Here is a 24,998-nt window from a genome sequence, read left to right on the forward strand (position 1 = left end):
GCAGCAGAAGGTTAGTGACTAGCTGGTATAACACGCCAAAATCTTGTGGAAAACTTTTCCAGAGGAGTGGAAGCTGTTATAGCTAAAGAGAGGCCAAATCCACACCAATGTCCATGCACTTAGAATGCAATGTCATAAGTCCCGGTTGGTGGTAATGTAATACTATTGTCTGTATAGTGTATAAATAAACAGGATGTTGCTGTGTGTCTGCTGGACGCTGGAACAGTCAACCTTTACCTTTCGATACAACAAGAAGCTGTTTCACCATCAACATATAAATAGTTTATGGAAAATTAACCCCAATTAAAACTTCTTCCTCAGTATAATCCAGATGTGTGTGTGAGTGCAGTGTGCTTCTAACGAACTGGCTGCGGAGTTTTTCCTCATACCATCTGTTGCCCATCTCCCCTCTTTAAAGGCCCATTAAACCTTGCTCCAGAGTGCACTGCTGAGGGAGGCCACCTGTCGGGGGTCACTGACCCACTGAACCAGACCCCTGACAGTGAAAACAATCCCCACACTGTGAACTTGGCCCCTGGAGGCCCTACTGGATGAGAGCTCTCTGAACAGGGAGCAGACGGAAAACACACCTGAACTCAACTTCAAACTGCCTCCAACTGCTAATTTAACTGAAAATATATCATAAATATACAACTGAAGGAGCAGGCTGCACTTGGAGAGTATAAATGGAGACTTCATTTATACCTGAGTCCATTCAGACACAGGCCTGCATCCTTGTTCCGGCTGCCATCATTTACATAAATCACTGAAGGTGTTTTGTCTTTTGCAGCGCCCTGCTTTAATTATGCCCAAGGACTCCACCAAAATCCTGTGTAAGCAGTTTAGAAACATGCTGATCGGTTCCACTACACTTTCTAGACTTCTGCAGTACATTAGCAGTACTGCTGTACCACCCAGCACATGGATCTGAAACCTTGAAGCAATAAACTGGTTGTCCTGCTTCATTACACCTGAGGACAAGTCATTTCTATTTTCTATTTGATTCCCATCCAGGGGTTAGGGGGTAAATGTATGTCCTTCATTTAGGACACACTGATTTCACTCTTCACTTCACTCTTTCCACTCACAAGCTGTGCCAGCCTCTATCTTTACACCAGCTGCCGGCCTACCTGGAATTCCTCTCATCTGTTTAATTTCTCTGTCTGATTCTGTGTTGTGAGGGCCCCTCCAAACCAAACCCTCATTAGTCATAACGTTCCCCCCTTCCCTGTGTGGTACAGAGCAACAGAAATTACCCTTTAGACAATCTGGACAGACTTGCTCCTGAGTTTCCTTCCAAGTGCATGCACACAGATGACTCTGTTTGGTTTGATTTGACAGCAGTAATCAAATTTGTCTGTCTGTGTGGATCTCCAGGCAGGGAAATTCTTGCGAGGGAGAACTGTTGACATTCTGCTGTGCCAGCAGACCAGGGCACGCACTTCTGTAGCTCTTGATGAATTTTCCAGTTTTATTTACATGCTAATTTGAGTTTAATGGCAGTCTTGGGGCTCTTCTCTCAACAGCAAGACAGATGCCTCTCCTTTAGTTCCTGTATTGTATTTAAACTCCTGTTGGTTTCACTGTGGCTCCTATTCATGGAGGGCTCAGATAATCCAGCAACCAGAGAGCTATGGCCAATTTGCTGAATTGATAGTAATGAACATCCTGTGGTCAGAGTGCTGTGCAGTTAAGATAGTCTGTTTACTCTCCACCATTTTCATTTGCATACACCACCCAAACTGCTGCTATTCTGCGTTAAGGCGTTAAGGTATCGATCCAGACATGGGAGGACGCTTTGAATCACTCACGTGTGTCATAATGATGGAGAGCGACAACAAGACAATAAGGGACAAAGAGGGCAAAAGAAATAAAGGAAATCAGGAGCATAAAGAGAGAAGGAGCAAAGACAATAAAAGTAAATAAACATCAAAGAGTAAAAAGATTTGGAAAGCAAAAGGAACAAGAATGAAACAACACAAGGCAGACAGAAAGAAAGAAATTTAGAGGTAGTTAATTGACTCTGTCTCTCATTGATTCCTCTTTGCCCTGTTGAATGTCCTCGGTTTGGGGCTTCTGACTGAAAACAACCCCTGAAATAAAAACCCGAAGGAATCAAAGGAACCAATCGGGTGAATTCTCTCATTCTGTTCTGTTTGTTAACCACATGGATCTTGACTTTTTCCCTCTCACTTATGGAAATATTTTACTCACCTGTGCAGATGTGGTGACACAATCCAACAAGTCCAACAAGCACCAGGTGAACTTCAGACTATTCACAAGTTTAATCCAAGAAAGCGAACTGTGTTTGTGTTTACAGACCAGCAGGAGTGATGTGTCCTGATGTACCTGCTTGCACATGCAGTTAATATGATGTGTCCAAGATAAATCAGGAAGTAGCCTTGAAAAGAAAGATGAAAGTGACATATTTTGTCATTGGAGGGAACTCACTCCAACGAAATTTGTGCTCTGCATTTAACCCACCCAAGTGACGTGCACACACACACAGCAAACCCGGGGCAGTGGGCGACCGCGTGCAGCGCCCAGGGAGCAGTGGGGGTTAGGTACCTTGCTCAAGAGTACCTCAGCCATGGACACCAGTATGGGGAATCGAACCAACGATCCACCGGTTACGGGTCCGACACCCTAACCGCTGATCCACGACTGCCAGGATCAAACAGATGTTTTGGATGTTTGAGAATAGCCAGTTTGGGTCTTCATTTTCACTTCCTCATCACTGATTTCATAAGCTGATTAAACCTTTAATGATTCCCCCCCAAAGTTCTGCTCCTCCCTCAACATCCTGTTTCAGTGCATCACAGTAAGGAGGCAGGATGACTGGGGATCCTTATCACTAAATTAACTGATCAACCACTGCGAGCACCACAGTACAGAGCAGCTGTAGTCTAAATTAAAGTAAGAATATGAACATCAGATAGAGGATTTTTGCAGTCAAAGTTCCTGTGCTGAAACAGGATAAATTAACATGACATGTGTGCTTAGAACTTTCCAAGTTCATATTTATTTAAAAAGCTTTCATTCTGTTTAGGAAGACAGCAAATTAAACAATATAAAATAAAATCCCAAAATCAGCAGAACAAAAAAGGGGTTTTCATCTGTCCTGTGGCCTTTTAGCAGATTGTTTCATGTGATCAGAGGCCACAGTTTTCACTGTACATAGACGACAAATTAAAATCCATCACTGACAGAAACACAATCAATAACTTTTTACATTATTGATGAACCATTTTAATCACTATTAGAATAAAATAGAATAGGATAGAACAGAACACAAACTTAATTGTAATTATACTTACCGTACAACCAAATTTGGTTGGCCCTCCCTCCTGAGCTATATACATTATATTGCCAAAAGTATTCACTCACCCATCCAAATAATTGAATTCAGGTGTTCCAATTACTTCCATCCATGGCCACAGGTGTATAAAATCAAGCACCTAGGCATGCAGACTGCTTATACAAATATTTGTGAAAGAATATAGTGAATTCCAGCATGGTGCTGTAATAGGATGCCACCTGTGCAACAAGTCCAGTCATGAAATCTCCTCGCTACTAAATATTCCACAGTCAACTGTCAGTGGTTTTATAACAAAGTGGAAGTGATTGAGAACGACAGCAACTCATCCACGAAGTGGTAGGCCATATAACAAGACAGAGGGGGTCAGCGGATGCTGAGGCGCAGTGCACAGAGGTTGCCAGCTTCCTGCAGTCAATCGCTACAGACCTCCAAACTCCATGTGGCCTTCAGATTAGCTCAACAGGCCTGAACAGAGTCCTGACCTCAACCCGACAGAACACCTTTGGGATGAATATGAGCAAATGCGACTGCGAGCCAGGCCTTCTTGTCCAAAACCTTGTGGAAAGCCTTCACAGATGAGTTGAAGCTGTTATAGCTGGGCCGACATCATATTAAACCAAATGGATTGAGAATGGGATGTCTTTTGGGACCTTTGGCAATATAATATACACTGTTGCCCATAAAGTTGGAATAATTTTGTTTTCAGACACAATCCTCTGTTTATTCCCATTTAAATGCATCAGTAATCACTTTTGACCAGGTGCAATGATACATCATGTGTCCCAATTACCCAGGTGAAATGAATTCATGCATAGCATTTGTTTGGTACTATAAAAGACAAAACATTTGCTGTGTTGTCCATTTCCTGCTTAAAGCCTGTATTCAATAGGTCCACATTTTCAGAATTGTCTGAAATAATTTTCAACCAGATTTGACACAGAACTTCCCTTGGCTATGCCTCGTCCGACGCCACTGGCAATACACCAAAGAGTGCTCGCACTCCGACAGGATGGACACAAACAGGCCGATATTGCTGATTTGCTTGGAATATCCCAGGGCACGGTCTGTAAAATCCTCAAAGTTCATTGAGAGGAGGGTCATTTGAGGCCACGAAAATCTCCAGGACGACCACGAATGACTACCAGAAGAGATGATCGGCAACTGCTTAATCTGTGGCGTAGAAACCGGAAAATGCCAGCAAGCCGCCTTCGTCGTTCGTGGAGAAGACACCATGGAATCAACGTTTCCCGCCAAACTGTAAATCGAAGGTTGCTTCAGCATGGTTACCGAGCAAGACGAATGACCAAGCGTCCACGCCTAACTGTTCAACAGAGAGTTGCTCGACTTCGCTGGGCTCGGGAGCACAGAAGATTACAGCTCCGGCACTGGCGACATGTTATCTTTATGGACGAGAGCCGCTATATCCTTAACCAGACAGATGGAAGACAAAGGGTTCGACGATTACGTGGCAAAAACCTTTGCGATGACTGCATCCAGGAAACCACTCAAGCTGGTGGCGGCTCAGTGATGGTATGGGCTGACATTCATTATTGGAGGAAAGACACCATTGGTGGTGCTGGATGGAAACGTCAATGTACAGGGACATCCTGGAGAACCATTGCCTCCCATATGCAAGACAGGTTTACGGGAAACTTTCGTTTGCAAGACGATAACGCTAGAGCACATAGGGCAGCCGCAGTGAGAGAGTATCTTGATGCAGGGGAGGTGCAGCAGATGCCATGGCCTGCTTGCTCCCCTGATATGAACACTATTGAGCATGCCTGGGATGCCTTAGGCCGAGCTATCAAAGAGAGGGACAATATTCCTCAAACTCTACAGGAGTTGGCCCAGGCTCTGACCGAAGAGTGGGACGCCCTGCCCAGTGACAACATCGACAGGCTTGTGGACAGTATGCCACAACGCCTCGTGTCAGGGGTAGCCATACTCGATATTAGTGACTGTATGACATTTGAAAGAGTAATACTGGACATTCATATGCATGAAATCTCACTTTATCTGTCAAGAATAAATCACGTTGTCACAATCATTTCATGGAAAGAGGTAAACAATATTTTATTCAAACTTTATGAGCAACAGTGTATGTGTGTGTGTGTGTGTGTGTGTGTATATTTATATATATACACACGACTTGACATGACACATGACATTTATATAGACATGACTTCAAGAGAAATAATGAACAATTTCTAAACATGCTGAAGCAGTAAATTTCTTTGACATCTGTTGGTTGAACAAAAGCATTTTGATACACGGAGAAGTCACATAGTTGTTACATGATATTGCCTGAAGGTTAATTGTCACTGAACTGAAAAAATAATCAGGTTAATGGTTAATGAAAGGTTAATGAAAGCAGAACCATGAAAATAATCAGATATTATTCTAGAAAAACGTAAGTCAGCCTAACAGCTGATCACGTTAAACGTCAGCTGCTATTTCGCTCAGACAGTGAATGTCACAACACTCAATAACAGTCAATCAGGAGTGGTCCCCGAACTCATCACAAAGTGACCTCTCAGTGCTGACTGACTGTCTGTTTGTCTGCCTGTCTGTCAGTCTGTCTGTTTGAACTTTCTGAGCTCAGTGATTCAGCAGCAAAAGCCATAAAACCCACTGGACTGTCCAAAGAGCAACTGAAGAGAAAGTGAGTCATAACTGTATAAGATACACACACACACACACACACACACACACACACACATCACTACTAAAACACCAGGCCAAAGTTATAAACGTCAGGAACGAGAACTGCTTAAAAGCAAAGTTGGTACAGAATTTAATGAGGAATAGAAAGGAGGAGAAGAAGACGAAGAAGAAGAAGAAGAAAACAGCACAAATGATGATAATTTAATAGAGCACTTCTGAAAGTCTCCATTATGCAATAAGTCTCTTTGAGTTCAAATGCAAACACACACAGTTTTACAGTCACCTCACTGTGCCTCGACTGCTTCCTCCCTGAAGGAAAACAGCAAAAATGAATCATGTGGTTTCTGCAGGAGTCAGGCCTGCAGGGGGCGCAACAGTAACCCCACACCCTGATGATCATACTGTGTCTGTTCTACCAAAGGTGGGACCAGGTCCAGACTGACAAGAGAACTTTAACAATGCAATAATACAAAAATGAGACTTCGGTCAAGTGCAGCTCAAGAAAAGATGGCAGCAGCTCCATTTTAAGGACATATCAGTTAGCTATGTTCCTGCTAATGTTTCACAATAAAAGCTGACAACAAAACAGACACACCTTGTATTAACAAGGCTTCACACTAAAGTCTTGTAGCACGTCATCTTGTCAGGACCTGAACCAACCGTTTTATCACTTGTGGTGGTCTCCAGTGTCATGTTCTACGCTGTGGTGTGCTGGGGCAGCAGGATGAAGACAGCTGATGCCAACAGGCTCGATAAGCTCATCAGGAGAGCTGGCTCTGTCCTGGGACTGGAACTGCAGTCTCTGGCAGAGGTGTCTGAGCAGAGGATGCTGAGGAAACTGCTCAGAATCCTAAACAACAAGTCCCACCCCCTGCAGGCCACACTGGAATCCTACCGCAGCACCTTCAGTCGTAGACTGAGACCACCGAGGTGCTCCACAGAACGCCACAGGAAGTCCTTCCTCCCTGTGGCTATCAAACTCTTCAACTCATCACTTTTCCCCATATAGGACAATAATAATTTATCCTGCACTACTATCAACACTTTAAGATTGTATCTGCACCCTATCAGTTCCATTCTGCACCTTATCTGCCGTTATCTATGTCATGTATCAGTTATTTTGATACTACTTTGTTATTTTATATTTTGTATGATTACTTGATACTTTTGTTTACCTCTCTGTATTGCAACCCTGGCACAAGAATTTCCTGCAGGATCAATAAAGTTTATCTTATCTTATCTTATCTTATCTTTATTTGGATAATCAAATCTCAGTTAACTCTGTAAGTAGTTCTGATATCACATAATAGACAAGACATATTTTCAGATCAAATTACTGAAAGGCTGAGCTCTGTTTCCTAAAGTCAAAGCTTCAGACAATTAATCACAGTGAGATAAAAACTGACTGTCAACCTCAGAGCTAATTCACCACACTGTGCCTTTAAAGTCTTCTATGATTTTTAATACCACGAGGAAGTCGTGACGGCCCGAGATTATCACACGTTTGATTCACAGCAAAATCAATAAAGTCAGTTTAAAATTGATCTAACCACAAAGTTGATGAAGAATCACTTCATGTTGAAAAATCATCAGTGGGCCTCAGTGGACTTTCAAAGGTAACAGTGATAAAACTACTGTACACTAAATACTGTACTAAACTATACTAAAGCATTTTAAAGCAGAATGATTACACCCTAAAGCAACGACTCCCAGTCAGGTCACCACCTTCAAATAACGACACGCAACTTTATTTCTCTCTCACCCGTGAACAATGCAGCCTCTTGTTGTTGTATTATTTAACATGAGTCATGTTTTTACAACATCACACCCCCAATGATTTAGCTGCCGGCCCTACTTCCTCTCATTTAGGTTGTCTGGGCCAAAGTCCAAGGACAGAGCAGCTTTCCCTTTGTAATACTGGAGCTCACGAACAGCTTAAACAGCCCCTGTGTGCTTATGAACAGTTTTATACACTTTCACTTTGATGGCACTAAACTGTCAAAGTCATAAGTTCACAGAATCCCCTGACAGCACCAGACGTGAATATTCAGGAAACAGTGTTCAGCCCTGTCATCATCATCACCTGTGACTCCAAACAGCCTGACTTCCTCTTCTCTTTTAATGTGGCAAATTGAGCAGGAGAAATCTAATGCAGTAAAAAAATCACAACAACAAAAAAAATCAAACACCATGACAACTTATGTGAATCTACCACAACACTCCATCAGTGGAAACAGGAAACCATAACTTTTAAGAAGGTGGAAGCAACTGATGTCTGACAATTTTCTTCTTGAATGATCAAAATATTGTTAAAGATCAAACGTACTGATTTTTCAGCTCCGCCCTCGAACACTGAGCCCAACCAGTGTGATGAAGTTTGTCTCGGGGGATGTGTCAGTTAACTGGAAACCCAATAAAAACTTTGTCAAACGTGGCCATTAAAAATGACATGAAGTCCTCTGAACACAAAGTGAACCCGTGGAGACACAGCTGAACAGCAGCCAGCACACAAACCTACTCCCATTAGCCTTAATGGTTGTTCCTGTCAGGCGGCATTGATGACAGGAGCTGCTAGCATGTAGGTCACAGACGTGGCTGAACATCAGTCCTGCAGAAGCTCATTACCAGCAGTGGAAACTGCTAAAATACAACCTGACAGCAAACACAGCAGCGGAAACTCCTGCTGTGCAAATGATACACATTCACTCATTATCCACACTCTAACAGTGTGGTACGCTGGATTATACTTGTTACCAAGCTCAAAAAATAAAAAAGGAACAAATGGTTCTGTAAATGTTTCAGTTAAGAGGTGATGTGTGGTGGTCACCTTCCCCATAAAGGGAAAACTTTGTTTTAGTGTCACATAATACGATTTCAGAGGTCTTCCACCCTAAAATTATTTTTAAAAGAGTGGGGCATCCAAAGGTATCTTGAGTACTTAACTGACATTCAATATGACATTAAATGAATAAGCAGCCAACGTTAAAACTGGGCAAAAAAACACTTGAAACAAACAGACTTGGTTTCAACATTTCTCAACTCACCCAGTGGGAACACTTCAACTTCCAGTTTACCTGAAAAAGTCACCACACGTTCCAGTGCATGATGATCAGTTTATTGGCATGCAGTGCTGTGTGTGTGTGTTGTGTGTGTGTGTACACCTTTTATGGTGGTGCTAGAATCATGGTAATCTTAAACAAGCAGTTCCTGGCACAGTGGCAGCACAGGGTTGGTGAGGTGACTGGGCGCTCAGAGTGAGTGCACAGCCGTGTCACAGAAACTACACTATATGAACAAAAGTATTGGGACAGACCTCTTTATTATTGAATCCAGGTGAAGAAGAAGTTGACTGGCCCACACAGGGCTCTGTGTGGGCCAGTCAGTGGACCTCAACCCCATCCAACACCTTTGGGATGAACTGGAACGGAGATTGTGAGCCAGGCCTTTTGGTCCAACATCAGTGTGTGACCTCACAAATGCTCTACTGCATGAATGGGCACAAATTCCCACAGAAACACTCCAACATGTTGTGGAAAGCCTTCACAGAAGAGTGGAAGCTGTTAGAGCTGCAAAGCTGTCTGTGTGTTTACAATGAGACGTCATTAAAGTCCCTGTTGGTGTAAAGGTCAAGTGTCCAAATAGTGTATCGTGATTTATCATGAATTATCACCAAGCAGTAGTTTGTTGTGTGTTTTTAGGGTTCGGGGTTATCTGGTTGTCACAAAGTGTAGTATTCAACCTCCAGTCAGTCCAACAAGCAGCAGACAAACTCGGTGATTAGCTGGTGAACCAAGTGAACGTCAGCTTGTTGATAGCACATTAGCCTAACTTACTAACTTACTTACTAACTAACTCTGCATTGTTTTACGCTTGTCATGTTGGGTTTGTCTGTCTCACTAAATGATATTGAGAACATGTTTAAGTTAGAACAAAAAATAAAACTGTCTGAATCTCATCTCAAGTTCATTTAAGGTCTCAAGATGATTAAAAATGCACGTTTTAAGCTTAATCTCCACTGTCATGTTGTTTAAAAGTAGGCCTTCATCATTTTAAGAGCTGGAAGCCTTCACTTGTCTGATTGACTTTGCTGGTTGTCTTTGAGCAACCTGTTAGGTCAGGGTTTGTCCTCAGTTGATGATCAACTGAACATTATGACAAGCCGTAGCTTTCAGACTCAGTCAGAGGTCCTGTAACTGAAACTTTCCTGCCAAAGGTTAGGAGTGTGCAGAACATTTATGTTTTTATATTTTTATTGTACCAAGTCTCCAGCTCTCAGCAGAACAAAGATCTCATTCAGCAAATAGCAGATAGTTGCTATGTAGATACATGGTGTATGATACACTATGTAGACAAAAGTACTGGGACACCTGACTGCTGCCCCCCCATGACCCGGACCTGGATGAGCAGTGGAAAATGGTAGAGGTAGGTAGAGGCGAGGTCAAAAACAGACTTCTTAATAACTTTTTTAGAATTGGGTGGAGGCATAGTTCTAGAGAAATGGAAACAATGATTTGACTTTGGATGCAACTTGTGTTTTTTCTTTCAGAAGACAAACCCCTGCAGACGCTTTATCAATTTTCATGGATTTTTCTGTGAATTATCACAGTACAACAACATGTTGGAGTGTTTCTGTGGGAATTTGTGCCCATTCATGCAGTAGAGCATTTGTGAGGTCACACACTGATGTTGGACCAAAAGGCCTGGCTCACAGTCTCCGTTCTAGTTCATCCCAAAGGTGTTGGATGGGGTTGAGGTCAGGGCTCTGTGTGGGCCAGTCAAGTTCTTCCACACCAAACTCATCCAACCATGTCTTTATGGAGCTTTGCTTTGTGCACTGGGGCACAGTCATGCTGGAATAGAAAAGGACCTTCAACAAACTGTTGCCACAAAGTTGGAAGCATAGCATTGTCCAAAATGTCTTGGTGTGCTGAAGCATTAAGATTTCCCTTCACTGGAAGTCAGGGGCCGAGCCCAAACCCTGAAAAACAGCCCTATAGAGAGGGGTGTCTGGATACTTTTGTCATTTAGAAAGTGTTGTGTCCCATGACACGCTTTTCAAGAGTTGACTTTAGTTGACTTTGACATAAGCTTATGTACATTTAATAATCAGTCCAAAACAGATAAATTCTGTTGTTTTTGTTATACTGCACTTTTCTAGTTTTCTAGTTTAATACATGTTTACTTGTACTGAACTGCACAAGCTCACATGTTTGTAGGAAGGAACGGCTTTCGAGTGCTCAACACAGTGGGGGCTCAGCTAAAAACAGGATCCATTAATTTAGCTCATCACAAGTGCACTGGTTGGGTTGGCAGGCTGACTCATTCCAGCAGGTCAGTAATGAGACACGACTCAAACGTGCACTCAGCAAAGCTAAGACATAAGGATGCAACCCGACTCCAACAGATACCTCTTTTATCAGTCTTCACTCTCATGTCTCTAAACAAGAAAGGTTATATCTTATTGTCCACACATTGAAGTTCATTTGCACCAAAGAGATCATCGTGCCTGCACAGCAGCTCTGCCTCAGAGCAAAGTTTGCATGACTAAAACTCCATCCTGCACATTTAAAGTAAATATCAGCACTATATCGGCCACTCTCACACTGTTATGTTCAACACATTCCAGGAATCAACTCCATTTATCAGTAATCTACATCTCTACATCAGAGAGTCTGCGTCAAGCTTTCTGTTTTCCACCAAGGTGAAGAACTCAAGTACAGTATTGACCAAATGAGAAAGAGCGATACAAGGACAAACACAAAAAGGTTTGGCCTCTAATTTAGCTGAATCGTATAATGGACTTGCACCGGGCCAGCTCATTTAAACGTCTCACTTTAACATATCATTAGAAAGTAAATGTTGACTACACAGTGTAAATAGAGTAATGACACCACCAGCATTTAGATCTGTTCTCTATTAACCTCCCTGTCACCCTGCTGTTCTGTTTGCCTCTGGGTATGAGCTCTCCAGGAAAATCAGGCTGACTGATCATCCAGTCTGGTGGAAGCCTGGCACCAGTTCTCTTGTCTTTGTGACATGATAAAAAGAAAAAAAAAAGCAGAAGCCACGCATATCACATTCAAAAGTTAGGGTTATTTCCACTGAGATATTATACTGAAATGGATTTTTTTAACAGAGGCACTGAAAGAACATGTGCTGCTCTGCGTGCTCTGAACAGTCGGATCAATATCTGATCACCTCTCTGAAAAAAGAAAGAAGACAGGAGAGGTCAGGTCCAAGTCCATGTTCTTATTATTGGGTCTTCCAAAATGTCACATTTCCTGAAATTTCCTGAGTTGTTTCATCAAATCACACAAACTGCAACTGAATATAGCTGACCGGCTTTTGTGTTATAAACCTTAATCAGTGATCAATGACCAATAAATGAATCCGGTAAATTAACAAAGTTAGATGAAGTGATGAGTCATTTTGTTTTGTTTTTTGTTTGTTTAATATCAGCTTCTTGTAAATGCAGCACATTGAATATCTTCAGCTGCTTGTTCTGCTGTTAGAATTCTCTCTGTGATTAAAATCACATTTATGTGATGTTTGTGATGTTTTACACAAATACATTTTGAAAATCTTATTAAAACGTTGTTTTCTGCATGGTTTTTGAGAGATGGGGTGGAAATGTTCTGAAATGTTTGAACATAGAATCAGAATTCATTCACATTTAAAAACCTGATGCCATTTCCTCACTCAATCGGTGCAGCTCAAAATTTATAAGGGCACATGAATGAAGCCACATTAAACCAACACGTTTTTATTTGATTAACACGTCCTATGAAGAGGAAAGCACTGATGCCGAGAAGAGATTAATGCAATATTTTGAAGAGAGAGAAAATGAGTACGGTTTAACAGAAATCAATTAAAATATAAACATTTTAATTTTATCTTTTAATTTTATTTTACTTTGTGCTAATAAATACACTTAATTTAGTGTCTCCAGCCGAAAGCAATACTGACCATTCAATACTGTTTTGTTTTGTTTTTTCAGGGAATGACTTTCTTATACTTTCTGTAAAAACTGTTTACTTCTGAAAGCCAGTTAGCAGCACTCAGTCCTGTGTGTCCAGCATGTTTTTCCAGACAAAATGTTTCATGGCCTCTGCATGCAAGTTGCACTCTTCACAAGCCCATAAATCAATAGAAATAAATCAATGCACAACTGCATGGGTTCCTCACTGAGGGGATAATAAAACCTAAGTTTAGAAAGGAAATGGCTTCACAGGATCAAAACAACAAAAGAAGTTCCCTCCTTTCAGTTTCTCACCAGTAATGATTAAAAAAAATGCATAAAATGGATCATTTTTTATTATTTATAACATAACTGGCTCTTAGGTCACAAATATCCCACTCTTAAATCAGAAGACTAATTTACTAATACATTAGCAGACGACAGCGAGCTTTCCCAGGGAACCATGTGTGATGGGAACCATGTCCTCTTTAATCATCTCCAATAAAAATAAAGTCCTCCCGCACAGCACCTCAGTCTGGTTCACTGCTAGTCGAGGAAAAATATTTATTTACTATGAATAACTACAACTTCTTACAGAACACAGGACTCTGCCATGTACTCTTCATTCATGTAAGTTCAAAAGTAGAAGTTCAACAGCGAATGTGGGAGGTTCTGTGCATCGGTCCAGACTGATATTTGGTTCTGATCAGCTTTCCAGGATATAAGAAAGGATGATAAAGTAAATTTAAGTGGATAATTGTCAGCAAGTTGTTGATTGGTTAGCCAGTATGTCCATTGGTTGGATGGTTGTTTGGTCAGTCAGTTGGTTGGCTGGTGGGTCGGTCAGTTGGTGGTTGGTTGTTTGCTTGGTTGGTTGGTCAGTCGGTTGGTTGGTTGGTCAATCAGTCAGTCAGTCACTTGGTTAGTTAGTTGCCCGTTGACCTTTTTAAAAAAGGTATCTGTAGGTAATCTGTGTAACAATTCTTCATAGTGCCTTCCTCACTGTGATCTTAAGCCTTACACTGTTAGGTCCCTTTGAATGCTGGTGATCCTCTGACTGCTACACTCCTGAATAGTGAGAGTTCAAGCTAAAAACCAAAGACATGTTGTGATTTCAGGCAGTGTGGTTTTTCAGGCAACCAGGTCCCGAGGTCTTATTGCTGCCCTCTCCGCAGTCTGCAGTTACTGAGCGCTGAGACAGCCCTGCCAGAACAAACTGATGAGTTCTCACCAACCTCACAGCTGAAGGTAAATATCAGGGCAGTTTGCATACAGGTGTTTGATGACCAGTGTCAGCTCCATGTTGTGCTCTCTTTCTGTCTCCTTTTCAGGGACCTGCAGAGCAGAGACGAGCTCTCCTCGGGCTAACTCTCCTCGAACTGATTCAGCTTCTCTCAACACCCCCCTCTCTTCCTTTTTCCTTCTCCTTCCATCTGCTCCCTGTACATTGCCTGTGGTGTGCATGAACGCTCACTTGAAGTTGAACTGAAGAAGGGAGCCACGAAAAGAGAGACACAATCAGAGGAACAAGTAGGTCATCTGCGATACACAAGACAAATCAGACTAACATCTCTATGATAAAATAGCTGTCTCTCTTTAGCTGCTCTGTTTGAAACCACTTTTCCTTCACATAGACACAGAAAAGCAAACAGTTGGAAAGGGTCTGTATTCAGCAGGGACAGAACAGTTGGAGGACTGATGAGGAGTGAAGCAAGGTGGCACAGGACTGAGCCTATCCAAACCAGGAGTTTGGCATGTATTCAGTATGTGTACAGCTGTTTGAATCTGCTTAAGGAGTTTCCCGCTACATAAATCCTGCATAGGTTTGTCTTCACATGAGGGAGGAATTTTACTCTTCACTGCTGACTTGTATCAAATTATTGTCGACACATCCACAGGAAGTGACAAATCCAAATGCTAAAATGTTCAAATATAAAGTCCAAAAATGACTGAGAGGTTGGCTTAAAAAAGCTTGGGTTTCCATGGGTCCTTGAAAGTTTTAAAATCTACTTGTTGAAGCCGTTTGTCCACCTTTATCTCTCAGAATTGTACACCTTATAATTAAAAGCTGATTTCACTACACCAGGCTGTCAATGTTCACCTGGAGAGCTGATGATTCAAGCACAGTTAGTGTCGGTCACCTTGCTGGACAGAGATAATGAAAGTCATTCATCAGAGCACACAAGGAGGGTGTTTGTTACGCTAAACAGGCAGCAAAGAACATCTGTAAGGAATCTAATTAAGTTTTCATTATGACATTTATAGATATCCTGTGTCAGTGTTTCATGTTCATTCTAGTTATTCTTTCTCCAACATCTCCCATCATGACGTGACAGCTCGAGGACAGTGAGACGAGATGAAGATGAAGAGGATGAAGAGCCCCACTTACTGCTTTTCTACCTGCTGCTGCACTTTGAGAGCAGCTGTTTGCAAAAGTCAACAGTATGCTTTCAGCTGGTCGTCATAAAAACGTCCAGTAGAGAGACTGCTGACATTAAGATCTACTTCTCTGATGATGCTAAGCATTCTTTGCAGGATAAATGCATGAATTATATTTGGGATATGATTCTTTTTCATGAGCCAAAATCTGATGTCGTCTTCAGGTCAAACTTTTAATTCGGTAAATATTTTAATTCATGACAAAATACCTGTAAAACTAAAAGATTGCAGGAAGCCACTTTGTTTTGTAGCTTCTCCGCCTGAAAATGGAAGATTAGAGACAATTTGGTTCATCCTCCACATCCGGCCAGTCACTGGCCGGACACCAGCACTCATGTAAAGATAGAAATTCAGAAGGTCTCCCAGGTTGGGAGTCATTTTATTGTTTGTTGTTAGATGATTCCAGTTTTTGTGAAGCTCCACACCAGATCAACATATTAGATAATATTCTCTGTTATGAACAACTTGTGCAGTGACTTTCCCCTCATTTTAAATAATCACTAACAGCAAATGTAAAGAGGCTAGGAACAAAAATAAAGACTGGCTTCGTATGTTCAAGATTCACTGATAAGCTAGGAGTCCTTAAAAACATGATCATATCATATCTGATTCTGGTTCCAGGACAGCAGGGTTTAAGAAGCTGAAACTCGCCAGAAAAACCTGGCTGGCTGCAAGTGTTGCATCCACAAAGTCCCCGAAATGCTCAGAAAAATGTAAATGCGCATCTGCAATCCCATGAGAACTGGAAAAGCCTCATCATGTGATAACAAACTTAGGAGCCACCAAATGGACCTTAAAGATGCGGCATGTTTCAGTTGTAGAGCTCAGTGACCAGGAAACACAGTCTATCAAACTGATTTGATTTGTCAGAGGTTAGGAGACATTTCAGCTTGACGTCACCATGATTTGCCCTGTGGGTTGAATGATTCATCATTTCCCTTCCCTTAATCAGACTGTCAAAGACGTCATTTTGTTTTGTCACCTTTATGTCCTTTAAATCACCCGTCTGTGCTGCCTGTTTAGAATGAGACATTTTTTTAATCAAATGATTTTGACAATGTTTTAAAACTTACTTCATCTTTTCAGTTCACTAGGAGTTACCCAAAAACTAACAGCTTAATGGCGCTATATTGTTGTTGTTTTAGATACTGTGATAATTCACAGAAGAATCCATGAAAATTGATAAAGGGGTTTGTCTTCTGAAAGAAAAAACACAAGTTGCATCCAAAGTCAAATCATTGTTTCCATTTCTCTAGAACAGCCCTGGCGGAGTCCAACCCTGGTGGGGAACAAGTCGACAATGCGAACCAAGCTCTCACTCCAACAATACAGAGATTTAAGATCTCCACCCCATTTTCCCAGAGAAGCCCCCACAGGATACTCCAAGGGACCTTTTTCAAGTCCACAAAACATATGTGAACTGGTTGGGTGAACTCCCATGACCCCTCCAGCACCCTTGCGAGGCTGTAAAATTGGTCCAGTGTTCCACAGTGAGGGCGAAAACCGTACTGTTCCTCTTGATTCTGAGTGTTCGCCTAACAGACTGACTCTCCTTTCCAGCACTCTCGCATAAACTTTCCCAGAGAGACTGAGGGAACAATGGCTCCACTACAGACTGTCAGACAACACCCTGAACTCTGTGAACAGGTGACAGGTTTCAGAGCTAAAGCACATCGCTGAGGGGGCAGCATTAAGCAGATTTTCCATATTTTACATTTGTTATTGCTCTAGTGACAGGCGCTCTGAGCTGCATTGTGCTGACCCTCCTGCAGACTTCACTCTCAGTTGTGTGTGATGAACGTCTGAGTTGTTTCTTGGCAAAGATCACAGCATCAGTTCATGGCTCGCAGCTGGATTCTGATATCATATCGGGGGTCATCAGGACGAAAAAGTAAATCCTGCAATTCTTAGTATCACACTAGTATCCCAGTGTTTGCATGTGTGTGCGTGTGTGTTTGTGTGTGTGTGTTCTGATTGCAGGTGGGCAGCCTGAATAATGTTCACACACTCTTCAGTCTCTTTGAAGTGAGCTTTGATGAAGAGCAACTGAGAAACACAATTTAGAATTGCAGTGATATTTCATTTGGCCCGAGGGCTCTGGCTTCTCCACACACAGTCCGGACCACAGCGGTGGACAATCCGACACGCCAACAGACCAACAAAAGGCAGAGATAATGCTTCGCTGTGAACTGTAATTATGCCTGTGAGAGAAAACATCTCTACAACTTGCAGCTTCTTCATTCTTCCTGTGTGAAGATTTCATGAGACTGAAGAGTAAAGAAAAAACATGACTGTTTGTTATTGTTGGAAATCTTCCCTCCTGTGGCAGTTTGTATTTTTCTTGCTGCCATGTTTCAGTCTACTTCCTCTGCAGCTTCGTTCTCTTCTGCATGGCTTTTGGGTTTGATGTTCGAAGCTTGTTAAAATCAAAGTGTACCTCGACGTCTGCTCTTCTGGATGAACATGAAATGGTGAAATGAAGTGGGGATCACAGGTCGTTTCTTAGGCCATAAAAGTGTGTAACATTTACTATAAATGAAAACTGCTCACTTCAGAGTCACAGCCGTTTAGAAGTAACCAAATACCTTACAGCATTTGCTAAACAATTGCTAAATGGGTAAAAAGTAAGTGAGAAGACAGCAGAACAGAAATGTGTGTGCTTGCATATGTGTCTAAATGGGAGAGACAGAAGGTCAGCAGCAGCAGTCTGGGTTTGTTGTTCATCAGCCACAAACAAATTCAGTCCATCCTCTTCATCTCGTCAATAAAAAGGCAGGTTTAGACAGACAGACTCGATCACAGATCAAGTCAGTAAAGCCTCTTTGCCTCCATCCTGCTCTGGCTCTATTAAAGCTTACTTACTGTGACACTGGAGGCTGTTTGAAGCATCAATGATCAAACCAAGATCACAATAACAAATAAGGGAATAAATTAAAACCCTGAACACAAGCACCTTTGTGGTCACGTCCCCATGTGACCGTTGGACTTTTTTAAATAAATCATTAGTGGACAGCTTCCTGTACCAAGTGCTCGGACTACAGACTCTCGTCTCATAGCTCCAAACTGGAAAGAACTCAGTTAAAGGAAAGAGGATTAAGTGAGGGAAGAGCGAACACAAAGACCTAAGCGCTCATTGTTTCTCCTCGTTTCAGCTTGAAGAAAGCAAGTCTCAAGTCCCAAGTCTTATTTGAGATGAAAGCAGACTTCAACATGCATAAATAACTGCAATACATCTGCTTGCTCACATTTTGGGAATTTATCGTTTTTCTGAGTGACTTAGACAGAATGAATGAATGAATTCAACATGCCAACTTTACAGGAAAACAAATGTGTAAACACGTGAGTTCACGAAGTTTGATACCAAACTGAGAATAATATTCCTGTATAAGTCGAGAATGACCAATGACAGCAAAGCTTTGGTGATGCGCTGGCACTAAAACTTAGACTGAGGTTTAGGGAGAAAAACTACTTGGTTAGGTTCAGGAAAAGCCATGATTTTACTTGAAAAAAAATGTGTTAATTTTGTAATTACACGAGTCAAGAATCATATATAAGTATGTAAATGCCAGCTCACTGGGACTGAAGGCAGTGGACGGGTGGCTCAGACAGCACTTTCGTCTTCACTGCTCTTTTATATCCCATCACTGTCACGGGAAATGGAAACAAGAATCTACTATGTGTGCCAATCACATTGCGATCTTCTGCATGCTAACTAGGAAGCTTTAACACATCGTTGCCCTGAAACACAACCACAGTGGTTCAGAGTAACTTAACTTACTGTCAAACTGGCACTAGTAGCATCAAAATGTACATGACTGCATTGATATTCATTTACACTGAAAGCCTCAGCCTAGAAAGGCTTAATTTTAAGCTAGGCTAAACTGAACCTCTTACTACAATAATCAATAGTCTGTATCAGTTCACCACAACAGTACCAGGTACCACGATATAAGACCATGCTCATACTGGCTTTGGTTGTTCCAGTCTGAACCTGATTTTGACTGTCCCACAACCCCTTTACATTCTATATCACAAATACAAACATTGCTACCAATCATAGATGGATAACAGAACCAGATTTGACCTGTCAGACGTCAGCCTGAAGATGTTTGATGTGTTGTCGGTACCTTTTTTAACATTTGCAGGTAAATTGCAGAACAAAGTAGAGTAAAGGCAGTGAGGTTATTTTCTACTTCCAGTGCAGCCTCTCAAATACATGTGCATTACTAAACCAAATCTCTGTGCAGAGTCTAAAAACTGCTTTAAAGGAAAAAGTATCTCTGCCAGATGAGAGCTGGAAAACATTTACGCAGCAAGATGCAATTAATCTGCTTCCCGAAGTCAAGTTAAGCTCTGTTGGATTCATCATCGCAGCCTGTTAGGGATGTACAAACACACACACACAAACACACACAGATTACAAGCCGTGTTCATGTTGTGGTGTCCAATCACATACATGGAGCTGTTCAAACTGAAGGACAGATGACCAGAGTTTCAGATTTCCAAATGCTGATCATTCAAAGGACAGTGGACACAATATGGAGCTCAGAAGAATGTTGGCCTGCCTCACTCACACTGATGAGGAGGAGGAGGAGGAGGAGGAAGAAATGAATAAATTACACCTCAACCATGTACACGCAGCTCTGACTAACATACACGCTTTGCTAGTAACCCACAAGCTAACAGCCAAGTGTGATGGCGTGTGGTTAGAGATAATGCATCTGTAACCACACCCAACAGTGATGTCAGCAGTGCCTGCAGCAAAGGTGTGCTTCACTGCAGCCAGGTGAGCAGTGAAACAACCAGACTTTCAGCTGGTGTTGAGTTAACTTCCCTCTGGAGAAGTGAGGACGCATGTCCACTGCGGTTCAGTCTTCATCTCCCACTTGACAGCCTCTCTTTTACAGTGTGGACAAGGTGTCCAATTAGTTAGTCCAGACGTCGACGTTCAAAAACACACACGCAAGCAAAGACAAATACACAGCAGCAGAAATGTGCTTTAAATGTGACAAAAGCCTCCTGTGAATGGAGTTTTGACATTTTCTAACATGCTGTCATGAAACTTGTGTGTTGAGTCGTAGTCTGAATGTATTGGTCTCCGTTCCCAGACCAAAAATTCTGTGCTTTTTCCGTTTCTGTTTTTTTCTGTAAAGTCCTCATCACCTCAGGAGATTCCCTCTACACTGTCAGCTCTCACCAGCCTGAATCCTGCAAAGGCTGGCATCATATCAGAGCCTGGCTGTGTTTAGCTGAAGTAGATCTGACAGCAGAGCGCATCGAGCACTGGAGCTAATCACCACCGTTCAGCAGCTGTGACGTCCACCACAGTCTGAGAAGAGATGCTGACACTGCTGAAGAAAATGCAAATCACATCTTCTGCCCCTGACAGTCTATTCTCACGTTTGAATTAGTTGGCGTGTGCTTCTGTGTTTGCTTCTCTGTGCAAAACACTACTGCATGGAAAGTCAAGAGCTGCCACAGCAGATCAACTGGTAACAGATTTCAATACCTGCAAGCAGAATCAGCTTCACCCAAAAACTTCACTCAGACAACACTGGTCGAAATATCTGTAATGTGGATGTGAAGCTGTCCAGGGCAGCAACCTGAGGAAACACCTGGTCAACACCTGGTCAGCCACTGTACAGATCCAAAAGCTGAATTTTTAGTAACATTATGTCATTTTTGTGTGCAGTGGTTAGCACTGTCGCCTCACAGCCAGAGGGTTCCAGGTTCGAATCCCGGTCTGGGCCCTTCTATGTGGAGTTTGCATGTTCTCCCTGTGCCTGCGTGGGTTTTCTCCGGGTTCTCCGGCTTCCTCCCACAATACCAAAAACATGCACATTAGGTTAATTGGCTACTCTACATTACCCCCTAGGTGTGAGTGTGAGAGTGTGTGGTTGTTTGTCTTTGTGTGTCGGCCCTGTGATTGACTGGTGACCAGTCCAGGGTGAACCCCGCCTCTCGCCCGTAGTCAGCTGGGATAGGCTCCAGCTCCCCCGCGACCCTGACGGATAAGCGGTATAGAAAATGGATGGATGGATGTCATTTTTGTGCACACAGCTCAGCTGGAAAAGCTCTGCCTCAGTGAGCGAGTACAGATAACCTCACATCACAGAGTATAGGTCATGTCAGTGGACGTGGGACATCAGGAGGGCAGTGGGCTGAGCTGAACTATCCGATGAGGTCTCCTCATCGTCACTGTCAAGTAATTCAGATTGAGCTTGTGCTGCAGTAGTAAAACATCACATACTGATTAACTAAAGCATGACTGATGACTTATGATTTAATGCCAGAAATAATGCAGGATCCATCAGGATGTCCTACTGCTCACAGTAAAGTCACAATGAATTTGCTATTTATAGGTGTGCTTTTAAGCCGAGAGTCTGCACAAAATTTCGTTATGCTTGCATAATGACAATAAAGACTCTTGAATCTTGAATCTTGAATGAAGTCATGTGATCAATTCACACTCTGAAGTGGGAACTGATCAAAACCAATAAATATGCCATCAAAGAGTGTGTTCCTGCTCAGACATCAGACAATATCCATTCATGGCAAACATTCAAGGCAATGATCATTAAACAACAAAACCAGCCTTAGAGTGAGTCCAGTCAGATACAGCATCATCACTTTTCCCAGGAGGACACGCACGTCCCACCACTGGCTTCAGTCACTGAACCCTGAGGGTCAGCATTGCAGCAGGATTGCAGACCATAACAGCACAAGTCTGTTTTCTGCAACCCAAAGTCACAAAGATTAAGACTATTTTGGAATATTAGAAATGATCTGCTGCACATGAATCAGCCTTTATTTTGAGGCTTAACATCTCTCAGTGTAATCTTCAGCTCCGACTTCCATGTGGCTGTTCATTAACAATGTCATCTCTTCTATTTTGTTCTTTTCTTCATCCCATGTACCCCATGGTGGATCAGTTCACTGCAGCTGAACGACAAAGTGACGTACAATCCTGCATGTCCTGATGTTCTGTACCTCATGTACCAGCCTGGGTGATATCAATACTACAACCGCTTCCTGTATTGACTGCTCTGTACAGTATGAACACATTGACTGGCTCCAAATATGCAAGTTGGTCCAGTCAAGGTTTGCCGCTGTGAGTCTGTTGTAAAGTCTACATTCTGCGCTCTTGTGAACAAAAATTAGCCAATCAATCAATCAATCAATCAGTTAATCATTAAAAAGCTGACTGGGTGAAATAAAAGTCTAATACTGTCCACGATTCCATGTAACGCTGATTTATAAGCTCTGCAACATATTTAACTGTGGGATGGTGACCTCATTCGGCACATAATGAAAAGTGGAACTAACACAGTTATTATCACTATATTAACATTTTTCTGTCTGTGCGGTTTCTTCCTCTTCACCGCTGTGTGGGTCACACAGTCAGGCAGCTTCTTGGGGATCCTGGATCCACTCGTTAATATCACACACAAACCTTCAAATAAAATGCAGCAGCACCATTGGAGCTCTGCAGGAGAGCAAAGCAATATAATTGGACACGATCACAAAAGAGCTTCCCCTTGACAGAGTGGGAGAAGGATGTTCATGTCCACCAGTCGAGCTGCTGCTCAGCAACCATCTCTCATTTATCTCCTCTAAAAGTAGACATCTTGCGTTCACAAACCGAGTTTAGCCGTGTTTTTAAGTCAGCGTTTCAGGGTCAGTCTGGCATCCACACTGACAAGGAGAAGTCATTTGCATTGACTGGCTGCGCTCCAGTCCAGCTCATGTGGCTCTGAGTGTTTGTGGGCGAGCTGAGCAGAGTGTGAACTGTGGCTGATACAGCTGTGATCCTCTGATCACCATATCAGTCAATACGCTCGCTGTACCTGCACCTTTGATCGAGCCACACTAAGTCCTGCATCATAAATATTACATAACCTCAGCAGTCAAAGCCTTCAAGGAACAAGTGTTTCACTGAAGACATTTCAGTTCAGAACGACTCACATCAGTTTAAATTTACACCAGTGTAGACACAAATATCATCAAATGTGAAAAGCAGCCAGAAAGCTGTTAAGAATTGTATGTATTTCTGTCTCAAAAACAGAAATTTGTAAGTTAAGTAGGTAGGTTTTTCCTGTAAAAGAAGGTGCTGACTCATTTAGCAGAAAACTAAAGGAAGTTCAAATAAAAAACGTAAACTTTAAGACACACGCTGAGGAGCATCTTTCACAGAGAAGAGAGCAGAGCCTCGTTCAAAACGTCACTGCCACGAAAAAGTGAGGAATCAATTCTCTAAAGTGACATTCGCAGTAGTGACGGTTCACTTACAGGATGCAGCCGTGACGGTCCCTGTAGCCTCCCGCTTCGCGCACAGCTGACAGTCACTCGTGTCGCCCTCGTGATTGATGCTGATCAGGAGCTTCACACCCCCGGACTCCCATGTACGGAAAACTACGCGGTCCACATAAAAACAAGTCGATACGAAGCGGAGAAATGAGAGTTTAGACACGTGGGGAGGTGAAAACTGTCAGCATCATTTCTATAATTTACTCAGACAGAAAAAGAAAAAGGTGACTTCATACTCGCAAATGACAGCAGGAACACGCAGAACATTAAAAAGCACAGTTTGATTTGATGTCCTGAGTTCTGCGGAGGTCACACGGAGCCAAACGGCTGATCCTGTCGGAATAAAGCAGAACTGAACTCACCATGCCTTCGTTCAGACACCGGGTCCTGAAAGCGTGTCACGGCACTAAATCCCCATGAGCCACGGTCGTATTGTTCTTCAGTCCGAAACAAATCAGTGAACCAGGAGAGAGAAAGAGGAGGACGCTCGGGAGTCTGAAGCGTCCGTGCGCAAAGAGCAGCGAGGAGAGACGCCCGGTGCGCACCTGGAGACACCGGGAGATACTGTGGAGAGAGACAGAGAGAGAGAGAGAGAGAGAGAGAGAGAGAACCGAAGGCGAGAGGGGGAGGAGCAGGCTGGTGAAGAACCCGGAGGGGGCAGCGCGGAGTCTGAGCGGAGAGATGTCGAGCTACGCGCTCTCCGCGGTGGGCTGGTCCCTCCTCTTCAACCCTGCTGCGGAGGAAGCATCCACCCTCCCTCCTCTGGCCCACACGATTCATGTCGTTGCTGGAGTGACAGCAGCGATGTGCCCATGCAGAGGCTCATTTCCTACTGTTATGTTCTTTTGAACCCTGAACTGAATGGAACTTGCTAAATGTGATCTTGAATGCAGGCAGTCTCTATGCTGATTCACAGCTGACTCGTGTTTTCACTGGGCTGAGAACACGAAGCCATATTTTGAGGGACAGGTACCAGGTCCAGAAAGTTTCCAGACAGTTTGAACACAAGCCCTGGTTTGCAAAACTTTACAGTGCCAACATTTAAACTGGTGGACTGGGTTCATAGGCTCCGGGGCCTAAGCACCCACCAGAAAGGCTGAGGGGGAAATCAAAACACAAATGCATACAAAAATAAATAATAAAATTACATCTTTAAAAATTCATCTATTTATACTACTATTAACTATTAATGGTGAACATGTTATCTACAAATTGCATTATTCAGTAGCTTTTGGCTGTACTTGTCCTAAATATTAAGTGACACTTAAAGCGTAGTGTTGAGAACGAGCACAATACTGCATGATGAATAAT

The 24,998-nt window shown here is 42.6% G+C and overlaps 1 protein-coding gene across 3 annotated transcripts in view; it reads right to left on the reverse strand.

The window, feature by feature from the left end:
• htr4 (5-hydroxytryptamine receptor 4) overlaps nt 1-24,376 on the reverse strand; it is a 102,309-nt gene extending 77,933 nt beyond the window's left edge. Inside the window, exons 1-2 of one of the 3 annotated variants that reach the window (XM_046405811.1) lie at nt 24,050-24,376; nt 23,670-23,792 (exon numbers count right to left, since the gene is read on the reverse strand). The gene's annotated coding sequence lies outside the window, so the exon portion shown is untranslated. The remainder of the gene's footprint in view (nt 1-23,669; nt 23,793-24,049) is intronic. The other 2 variants (XM_046405813.1, XM_046405812.1) reach the window with 2 other exon arrangements.
• Between the last annotated feature and the right edge of the window lie 622 nt (nt 24,377-24,998).

This window comes from Scatophagus argus, chromosome 12 (assembly GCF_020382885.2).
Source record: "Scatophagus argus isolate fScaArg1 chromosome 12, fScaArg1.pri, whole genome shotgun sequence".
In the NCBI taxonomy this organism is placed as follows: Eukaryota; Metazoa; Chordata; class Actinopteri; family Scatophagidae; genus Scatophagus; species Scatophagus argus.